The sequence below is a fragment of the Monodelphis domestica genome, chromosome 2 (genome assembly GCF_027887165.1).
Source record: "Monodelphis domestica isolate mMonDom1 chromosome 2, mMonDom1.pri, whole genome shotgun sequence".
Taxonomy (NCBI): Eukaryota; Metazoa; Chordata; class Mammalia; order Didelphimorphia; family Didelphidae; genus Monodelphis; species Monodelphis domestica.
This window is the reverse complement of record NC_077228.1, coordinates 493,523,428-493,534,074: the sequence shown is the minus strand read 5'-3', so window position 1 is coordinate 493,534,074 and position 10,647 is coordinate 493,523,428. Positions and strand designations below refer to the sequence as shown.

Genomic DNA, 10,647 nt, shown 5'->3' with positions numbered 1-10,647 from the left:
ATATAAAAAGAAAGGCAAAAATAAAACAAATCTTTATCTTTGCTCTCAAGGAACTTGTAATTGAAGCTCACAGTCATGTTCTATTGCTTTACCTTCTAGGTTTGAACCCCTTCAAACCTTTCCTTTTATTCCCACTTTAGGTATCCTTTATATAGGAAGAGATAAGTTGATCTAGACAAAAGTTTCTCAACTTTTCTTGCAGCATGGACCCCTTTGGCAGTTGAATGAAGCCTTTGGACCCCCTTTCTGGTGAGTCAGTAAACATACTAAGCGTTTGTTGCAATGTGCCCTCTGCTAGGTGCTGAGAATAGAAAGAAAGACCTAAAAAGGATGCAGGAAAAGGGTTCACACAGCTAGCAAGTTTCTGAGGCCACATTGAGTCTTCCTGACCACAGGCCCAGCTCTCTATCCCCTGGGCCACTTAGCAGCTCAGCTAAAGTATATGCTTCACATGGTTTCTTCAAGGCGACTTTGACTTCCTGTTTCTCAGTCAGTGGATGATAGGCCTTAGCATGGGAATAACAATATATAAAAGGACAGAGACTAAGATGTCCATATCCAGAAAGTAGCCTGAGTTGGGTCGGTCATAGTTGAAGTTGGCAGTTCCAAAGAAGATGACCACCACAGTGAAGTGAGAGGCACAGGTGGAGAAGGCTTTGTATCTCCCTTGAGCAGACTGGATCTTCAGGATGGCAGAGATAATGAGCATATAGGACACAGCAGTGAACAGGCAGGGGCTCAGACCAATGGTGGCACTGGCCACATAGAGTGTGAACTCATTGACTGAAGTGTCTGAGCAAGAGAGCTTCAAGATTAGAAGGATGTCACAGAGAAAATGGCTGATCTAGTTAGAACCACTGAAAGTGAGAGTTTTTGTGAGCCCCGAGTGTGCCACTGAACTCACTAAACCACACATCCAGGACTCAGCTGCTGAGTAAGCACAGATCCTCTTGCTTATGAGAACTGGGTAGCATAATGGATGGCAAATGGCTATGAATCTGTCATGAGCCATAGCTTGCAAAAGTAACAAGGAAGAAGATCTGGGACAGGCAGTCTTCATAGGCAATGGTCTTCTTCTCTCAGAAGAAGTTCACCAGCATGATGGGGATAGTGTTGGAGATATAGCAGAAAAAAAAGTCAGTGAATATCAAGGAGTCAGTTCTGTAGCAGAGAACTCCAAATTCATGAGTTTAAAAAAATGAGAAGTAACAGAGGAAATAATTCATAGGAGTATGAAGAACAGAATTGATTCTGATTGCTGTTTTTATAAGAAGATTATCCAAAAGCATTACCAGGTATACAAGTAAAAATATCAGGAAGAACAATCCCTATAGTTTGGAGTGACTGGAAAACCCCAGAAGACAAATTCAGTGACAACTGTTTGGTTTCTTCATTCTTTAACATACTTCACTGCTGCAGTGAAAAGAAAAGATTTAAATATTTGGGGAAAGAAAGAGTTATTCCATCTTCTACCTCACCCCATCTTGACTACACTACTGGCTACTGATATGCATGGGAACATGGATATCATGGATATCATTTACCCAGAACCTTTAGAGAGAGTCACAGGAAGGACAAGAATGGGCAAACATATACTCCTGTGAATCCTAAAGGATAGCCACCCAAGGGAGAAACCTGGGCTTAATAGGAATCTTCAACTCTTGAATTTGGAGTTCTGTGCTACTGGATCACTTCAATGATATTCACTGATCCCTCTGCACTGAGTTCAGTGATGGACTGACTATGTGAATCTTAAAATTGCTCAGACTATACTTTAGAAGATTTGGTTAAGCTATTCCCCATTTTAAACAATGGAGGTACTTGATCAGGAATCTATTGGGAATTTTAACATTACTCCACCCATACTTAGGCATACTTTAGGGGAAGATAAAGTTGTAAACTCCTTACTGAACAATGAAAAATCCCCAACTCATACTTATAGTGAAGCTAAAACCTTAAGCCAGGTCTATTTTTAGATCTAATATAAAAGGGTACTAAGTACCTATAAAGATTAAATAATCACTAAAAAGTCAAGCAACTTACAAAAGGCAAGCTTAACAAAAGAGGTGTGAAGTTTTAGTATACCCAGAGAAGTTGATAACAAAAGAAGATGTGAACTAAGAGTGGTCAGTCCTGGGGAAAACATCTACTGTGATTGGTAAATGTGAAAATTTAGGGGAGGTGACATAAGAGAAATTTCTCTTTAAAAGGAGCTGGTCTCTCTCTGAACGTAGTTGAGTTTGGAAGCTGAATTGGAGGGTCTCTCTGAACACTGGAGCTTGCTTGGAACGATCTTGTGGTGAGTGATTAAGGACTGACTAGTCTCTCTTAAGACTCAGGCCAAGGCCATTTGACCTAGGCCTTTCCTACTATTTTCTATTACTCTCTACTCTACTCTCTCCTTTCCCTTAATTCCTTCATTTGTATTAATTAAAGTCTCCATAAAACCCAGCTGACTTGGGTATTTCATATTTGGGAATTTTTCCATGGCAACCACTTATTTTTGATAAAAATCAAGACACTAAAATGATTTTTTACAGTTTTGGCAATTCACAGTCTTGAAAACCATATTTTTCATGGTCATAACTAATTTCATACAAAGCTGTGTGGGTGTGATATTCTTTTGGCCAGTCAATAAACATTTAAGTGTCTACCATGTGCCAGGCAATAGAGATACTAATACAAAAAAAAAATTAGGACAATCTAATCATACTTCATTTTTGAGTCCTTCCTGTTACCCTAAGGTCACACAGCTACTAAACATTTGAGGTAGACCCAGGTCCACCTGACTCCAGGCTCAGCACTTTACTGGCTACTTAGCTCCCTCAGGAAGACTACAACCTCCCTGAGTCCCAGTGGATGGGGCCCCAATATGATATCATTGGGTGGCATTGGTTGACATTAAGGAAGCATGAGGAAAAGAGCCAACACATAATCTCCCTTTACATTATGATGTCCTCCACTAAATATCTTCTCAAAGCTAAACATCTCTAGTGTCTTCAATTCATTTTCAGAAGGGGAAGTGTGTCAAACACTAAGGGATGGGGAAAAGGGGGTGGTGTTCCAAGACTATGGAAGTAGTCACCAGAGCAGAAAGTAGGAGGGGAAGCAAAAAGAGAAATAAGGGAAGTGAACTAAAAACTTTGCTCCTGTGGCAAATTTTGCCTACAATTGACCCTGTATATATTTACAAAATAAAACTGCAATGTGGTTCACTTTTTAGTAAGCCTAACTGTAAGTTTATTAGTCACTTTGGGAATCTTTGGGCTTATATTATATATATATTTTTTTAAATGATTATTTCATTTGATTTTCCCAGCAACCTTGAGAAGAAAAGGCTGCACAGCTAATAAAAGTCAGGCCAGACTTGAACTCAGGTCTTCATGACTATAGGTCTAGCACTCTAGCTAGTATGCCACCTAGCTATTTCTATAGATTTTTAGGAAGAAGTGATAGTATCCAAGACGGCGTTTCAATTCATTATCCCCCAGATCGGAAATGAATGACCAGTGTTATCAAAAGTTACAGGATCTAATTTAGAAAGGGAGAGACCTTAGAGGTCAACTAACCAAAACCCTTCATTTTCCAAATGAGGAAACTGAGACTGAGAATGAGTGACTTGCCCAAGATCACACAGATAATAAGTGTATATATAATATACATTAATAATAATAATATACAATAATAATATATATGATATATATATATATGTATATATATATATAATAAGGCTCAGACTCAAACCTAGTTAGTTTGACTTAAAATCAAAGAAATATACTATGAAATAGATGCTTTAGGATAAATGGAATCAGGATGGTGGAGTGGGAAGAGCATTGAGTGGGGAGACAGAAGATTGAGATTCTAGTCTAAGACCTTCCACTTAACAATCAAATTGCCTAGTACAAGTCATCTTTAAATGAGTTTCCTTATACGTAAAATATAGTGGAGGTTGAACAAGGTTTTTTCAAATTCTAGTATTTCTGATTCTTTGAGGTTTGTCCTCTACATCTAAAGAATTTTTGTGTTGTCTAAAGAAAGTAAATTCTAATTTACTCCTCTAGAGCCCATTGAGCTCGTTGTTTTGAATGTTAAAAACCAATTTTATTTTTTTCATAAGAAAAATTTTGCTGCCCAAAACCCCATGATATCAAATGAATACTCTCATTTTCATTAAGAAAATTCTAGTTCTTAAAAAAAGAAAAATCTAGTTCTTGAAAGAACTGTCCACAGGTGGTCTCACAATACATAGCAGCACCTTATCTGGAAACAACTTACCATACCAGAGGTCATGGGTTTCCTCTTTCTAGTTGTTATATTCTTGGAGAACCTGCAACATGAAGACTTTGCCCAAGTTCTGTGCAGTGAACTCTTGGATATTCTGGCAGTATGTGTTCATTTGGCCAGCAATAAGCAGTGAATCCTGTAAAGATTAAAATATAAAGAAAATACAAGTAAGAGAGGCCCGTGTCTAGGCCCAAAGAGCCTATTCACGACTACTCACATCTTGCCTGCTAGGTGGAGAGCTGTGTATGCTCCCAAGCAGAAGTAGGAAAAAGGGCAGAGCCTTTTTACAACCAGGTTAAATACCCCATCTCACTCTTGGCCCAGGTGAGTTTACAAGGCATTCTGGGGAAGTGGAGCAAGGACTTCTGGGGATTGAAGTCCTGGATTCAAGTCTCCATTTTTACAATCCATCCTAGCAGATGGCTAGAAGTTTTTAGAGTTTGGATATGTCCTCTTCAGGGAAAGTCAGTTCTTCTCTGCTCTGGCACTGTAGATTCTCCTGCTGACATTGGCACCAATATTGATATTTCTGCTGTTGCTTCTTAATGGTGTTCCACATGCAGGAGTTGTATTTAATTATATCTTGGTTCATTTCATCCATTCTGTCCATCAACAATTGCAGCCTCTTCCTCAGATGATCACTGCTGGCTAGACTGAGCAGTTCATGTTTCTTTGCCCCAGCTGATTTCTTTTTTAGTTTTCAGATTAGTATATTGATTAAATGGGAATTTAGTTATAATTGGCACTTCTTTAAACATGCACTAAGAGGTGATATTTGCCTTTTTCAGTGCTTCAGGAGAAAAATCTTTCTCTTTACTAATTTCTATCAGCTTAGGAGTCAGCCCATATGCCATCAATGATAGATTTTCTTGAGTAGTTGTTATGGAATCATAAATGAGAACTATAGATTCTTCTATTGCATGTTGGTAACTGGATTGAGAGTCCAGGAGAGCATGAGCGACAAAAGAGCCATAATATGTAGACTGGTACCCACTAGCATATGATCAGGACCGAGCATCATTTCCATTTGATAATGGACTTCATCAAAATCAGCATCATTTTATGTGTGATGGAGAAAACGAAAACAATTGGTATTTTCAGGTGTGTCTTTAGTCATCAGATCAAAAGTACTCCCTGGACAAATCCATTCCCTTGTCCTTCTTCTTGATAATCTTTAGTTATTTTCAAAACAATCATAGTCTATGGTATATGTTGATGATGGAATACTATTGTACCAAAAGAAATAATGAACTAGAGGAATTCCATGCTAAATGAAACTACCTCCAGGAATTGATGCAGAGTGAAAGGAGCAGAACCAGAACATTATACACAGAGACTGATACATTATGGCACAGTTGAATGTGATGGACTTCTCTACTAGCAGCAATACAATGATCCAGGACAATTAGGAGGTGTTTATGAGAAAGAACACTATTTACATCCAGAGAAAGAACTGTGGGAATAGAAATGCAGAAGAAAAAAAAACTGATTGATCACATGGGTCAATGGGGATATGATTGGGGATGTAGACTCTAAATGATCACCCTAGTGCAATTATCAACAATATGGAAATAGGTCTTCATCAATGACAAAAAAATCAGTGGAATTGCTCATTGGCTATGGGAGGGTGTTGGGAAAGAACATGATTCATGTAACCATGGAAAAACATTCAAAATTAATTAATTAATTAAATAAACTTAAAAACATACAAAATAGGTGAATGAAGCAGTATAAAACACAAAAGAGTGCTTATAGTTTCTTGAATGGGAAGAAAATGGATTTCATGAACAAAGAACTGAAATAGTCCAGTTTTAGTATTGAGAACAGAGGCAGAATCAGTCTCTGGCAGCTTGCTACTGACTCCATGCCTAGAATGAAAGAATTTGGGCTTTCTGGGTATAGTAGAAGTCTCCTTTGCTGGCTGCTCTCACTTCTTGCCTCCCCTCAGGGATTTCACCTATGTTAGGTGAAGGACACCAGCTTAAAGATTTCCAAGTTATAAATAAGGTTATTTCCTATTAACCTGGCCAATCCCTAGAGGTCAGAGCAGGCTTTATTCCCTGAGGTTATTCTCTTGAGTCTCTGAACTAGTTCATCCTTAGTTCCTCAAGAAATGAGGCTTTGTTTTCCCCTAGGGTCATAGGCACACAGAACATTTCAGTGGCAAAAAGACCCTGAAAATCATCTCTTTGAGACTCTTCCAGACCTACTTCCTTGCCAATTCTTCTGAGTTTTACTTACTATATAATTCTGGGGCTTTAAAATTTTAGATTTGTTATTAGATTGATTATTATTTTATTACAAAATTTATTATTATTTAATATTAGATTAGATTAAGTGCCTACTGTCTATATCCCACAAGACTAGACACTAACAGAGGTCACTGTCCTTATGGAACTTACAATCTAGTCTGTCTGTTGTGGGGGACTTGAGGTGAACCCTCTAGGTTTCGGGATGGATAATCCCCTTTGTAAGAAGGAAAGACTCCATAACTTAACTTAGAAATAAAAAGAGAAATTAATTAATTTAGAGATCATGTTGAATTTGGCTGGAAGGACAGTGTGCAGGGTTTGACACTGTCTCCTATTGGAGATGTGTTCTGGACTTTTTATAGTCTTACAATACCAAGGGTCTACATGACAAAGGCTGAGATAATGGAATGAGGTTGAGCAGGAGTTGGGGATGTCCTAGATATAACCTGGTGGTATCAGTGTCTGTCTTTGAATCTAAGGTGGTATCAGTGTCTGTCTTTGAATCTAAGGGATATTCCAGTTTCAGCAAAAGGGGAAGAGAAGGAGGAGTTGAAGCCCCAGGTGAGGAATGAGCTATGTGTCCGGCTTTCGCTGGACTATGGCTGCCCCAGAGGTTTGCTGCTGGGAAGATCTTTAGATTTTCCAAACTTTACTGGATGGAGGATCTTGGCTCTCCTCGAGCTGTCCCCAAAAGTGATGAAGAGTTACACATACCTGAAATGATTGACCAACAACAAAATTGAAATAGGCAAAGAGATGGAGAAAAAGACAATCCAGCCATGGGGGGAGGGAGGTGGACAATGTAAGCAAAGTCTGAGTGGCAGGGAATAGCCAGGACATTCAGAATAGACGTATAATAGAAATGACAATAAAGCTAGCATTTATATAGCTCTTTTAAGGTCTGCAAAGTGGTTTACAAATATGATATCATATTCCCCTCACAATAAGCCTGAAAGTTAGTGTTTTACTATCTCCCTTTTATAGAAGAAGAGATTGAAGCAGACAAATGTTAAATGACTTGCTTGGCTTTGTACCTTATTGGAAAGGCTGTGATATCTCTTATCTGCAAAGAGAAAGCTAGAAAATGTGAAGCTATCCTAAAGGTTTGTAGATTCTTTGTATTAAGATTTTTTTTTTTTACAGCAATTTTGGAGAAAGATGTTGCCAATGACTTACCTGCATCAGGAAAGCAGCTCTGCCAGAGAAAATGCTGTAAGAACCATCATGATTCCAGACAGCCTAAAAAGATGACAACAATAGAAAATGCCCCCAGAAATCAGATACTACATCATGAGTAAGCCCATGGATGTAATCAACTGAACTGTCAGGGTTGGGTCACCCATCTCCTTCAGTTCTCCATATACACTGATATTTTATTTTGATTGTAAGACTCTTATGTCAAAAAAAGGGAAAGCCCCCTACTGGCTTCTTATCAATATTTCTAGCAATCATTTTTAATATGTTAAAGAAGCACCTAAATATAGTTAGACCCTGAACAAAGTGTATAATACCTTTGGAATTATTTGAATCCTGGTGAGACAATCCTGAAATGTATAGATATCATTTGGTGGGGAGACTGATATATCTCTCCCAGTGAATCAGAGGGAGGAATGTGAAAAGTTACTATTAATCCAAACCCCTTTTCGGCCCCCCAAACAACCTTTTTTTTTAAAAGCAAAAATATTTTAGGCTTGAAACTCTGGACATATCTCTCTGAGGCCATTGGTGGAATCCTTTCTCCTTTTGTCTGCCATTTTATTTTATTTCTATTTTTTTAAACCCTTACCTTCCGTCTTAGAGTCAATACTGTGTGTTGGTTCCAAGGCAGAAGAGCAGTAAGGGCTAGGCAATGGGGGTCAAGTGACTTGCCCAGGATCACATAGCTGGGAAGTGTCTGAGGCCAGATTTGAACCTAGGACCTCCTATCTCTAGGTCTGACTCTCAATCCACTGAGCCACCCAGCTGCCCCCTGTCTACCATTTTAGAAGGTGCTACATATTTGCTATGCAGCCAGTCTAAATATCTCATAGTTACCCCTGGCATCTGGAAGATCCAATTTGCCTGGACTGAGGTCTGAGTCCAACAATCAGGGAGGCTCAGGAAAGGGACACCATGATGTATATAAATTAGTGAAGGGGATAGGAAGTCACTTTCTTCCCTTGGAACAGTGGATTAGAGAGGATATGTGGTATGGCAGCTGATTCAGCTGGCCCGTGTAGAAGGCAGTTAAAAGAGCATATGGTTTGCATTTCTCTCTTTCTCTGGCCTGCTTTTTTCTATTTAATAAATAATTATAAAATTAAGATACAATCTCCAGAGAATTTTAATCATAACAGAAGTGTCTGAATCTAGATTTGAACTTGGGTCATCTTAACTTCAAGCCAAGTCCAGTGCTTTATCCACTGGCCATCTGCCTATCTCAATGGGAATAATAAATGGAAGAAAGAAAACCCAATGGAGGAAAAGCAACTTTATTCCCTTTTGTCAGAGAAGTTTCTTGGAATTGTGCTGAAAAGTGAAGAACAGTTCGGAGCATAGAGATTTGCATCTATTTCATAGAGAGAGAGAGCCAGCAGACTGAATTTCTTTTGGATTAAAAGAATATGGATTTTCTTCTAATAGGAAAAAAGTTCTAGACAAGCACAATGAAAACTACTCTTTTGTATCTTTCATTATTTTAACCATTATTCTAGTTTTAATATATCTTAGTTAATTATGATATAAGACAGAATTCAGTTCCATAAACATGGAAACTTATAAAGGAAAGGAATTGCTAAACTCTGACAAAAAATTTTTCCCAGCCATTAAGATCTGGAAATCAGGAGGTAGTCTCAAAGGAGGGAATCCAGTCATTAGGTTGGAATCTGGACTTTCTACATTTACTTCTGTACAAAATTAGCCTGTTTCTCAATTTCTTCACTGTATGAAAATATAGACGAAACATTCAGGGACATATATTGTACCTTTTGAGGCTAGCAGACTATCTAAGGCTATGTGATTTTTCAAGGACAATTTGTTATAAGGCCAGGACATCTAAGGTGATGTCATGGAAGTCTGTATTGGGTTCATTGATGGATTTTAAAAAATCTTTTCTTGTGGTATTATCTGCAAGGTCTTTGTGGCACCATCTGGAAAAAACTTAGTTTACAGGTCTTCTTGAAAATTATATGATAACCCTATGGGTGAGGAGACATACAGAGACAAAAACAGAGAGAGAAATATAGATAGATAGATAGATAGAGAGAGAGAGAGAGAGAGAGAGAGAGAGAGAGAGAGAGAGAGAGAGAGAGAATTTCTATTTTTGAGACTCTGAATTGTGGCTGAGATTTGTCTCTCATTCCTTATTTGCTAGGGAATTCAGAGAATGTTTTGCCCTACCCTAGAACATCTCTCAATTTAGGCAGATGGGAGATTGAGATTATAAACCTTAAAGGGCTATATAAATACTAGTTATCATCATTGAAAATAATTAATATCAATATTGATGATAATGATTATGATCATTATTGTTATTCGTCTATATTAGGCTAGTGATGAATTCATTTCCTGAGCCTTTTATTGTACTCCCCTATTCTCATAACACTCCTGTTGAGTTCAATCAATGTTTAACGGAGTATGCCAGTAAATAATAACAAATGGACCCTCCATGGTGAAAAAAGGTGTGCCCACATCCTTTAAAGTTTAATCTTACTTGTTTTAACTTTTTTTCCATTTGAATAAGTTTATTTAGTCAATTTAGAACATTATTCCTTGGTTACAATAATCACATTATTTCCCTCCTCCCCACCACCCACTCTTCCTGCAGCCCACACGCAATTTCATTGGGTATTGCTTGTGTCCTTGATCAGAACCCATTTCCATGTTCTTGTTTGCACTAGGATGTTCATTTAGAGTCTACATCCCCAGCCATATCCCTTCGACCCATGTATTCAAGCAGTTGTTTTTCTTTGGTATTTTTACTCCCACAGTGTTTCCTCTGGATGTGGATAGTGGTTTTTCTCATAGGTTCCTCCGAGTTGTTAAGGGTCATTGCATTGCCACTAATGGAGAAGTCCATTACATTCTATTGTACCACAGTGTATCAGTCTCTGTGTACAATGTTTTCCTGGTT

At 38.2% G+C, this 10,647-nt stretch overlaps 2 pseudogenes; both read right to left on the bottom strand.

Annotated features, from left to right (window-relative positions):
- Positions 1–460: 460 nt before the first annotated feature.
- On the bottom strand, positions 461–1,483 carry LOC100618146 (olfactory receptor 5V1-like; annotated as a pseudogene).
- Positions 1,484–4,303: 2,820 nt separating this feature from the next.
- Positions 4,304–5,481, bottom strand: LOC100014179 (eukaryotic translation initiation factor 3 subunit H-like; annotated as a pseudogene).
- Between the last annotated feature and the right edge of the window lie 5,166 nt (positions 5,482–10,647).